Here is a 507-nt window from a genome sequence, read left to right as displayed (position 1 = left end):
TTTGCTAGATGTATAATATACATGTATTATCATTACATATTTATTGTTGAGTTGTAAGTTGTCCTTTATAAACTCAGAAAATCCAAAACATGAAAATGCACATCCATTACAATCAACTACATTTTTGTGTAACTTGTAATATATTTATTTCTTAAAATATTTTAAAATTATAAGACTGAATGCGACGTGCCAAAAATATATCAAACAATGCGTGCATGCATTCTTTGCGTATTATTAAAATTTCAAATAGTCTATATTTTTTTTTTTGGTAAAAGCAAATAGTCTATAATTTATCATTCAAATAGTTTGTAGTTGGTTTCTGATGTGAACACACTTTAACTTGTTCTATTATAGATCATTGTTAAAAACAAAAGTCAGTAAATATGATTTTGACGTTGAATGACTTAGTGAGTTATCTATGCGTTTCTGAAAATTTTATGGTACATAGGGCAAGAAAATATCTCTCTCCTGTTTTCGCAAAAAAAAAAAAAAAAAAAAAAAACCACC

This window comes from Camelina sativa, chromosome 14 (genome assembly GCF_000633955.1).
Source record: "Camelina sativa cultivar DH55 chromosome 14, Cs, whole genome shotgun sequence".
Taxonomy (NCBI): domain Eukaryota; kingdom Viridiplantae; phylum Streptophyta; class Magnoliopsida; order Brassicales; family Brassicaceae; genus Camelina; species Camelina sativa.
This window is presented reverse-complemented; position numbering follows the sequence as displayed.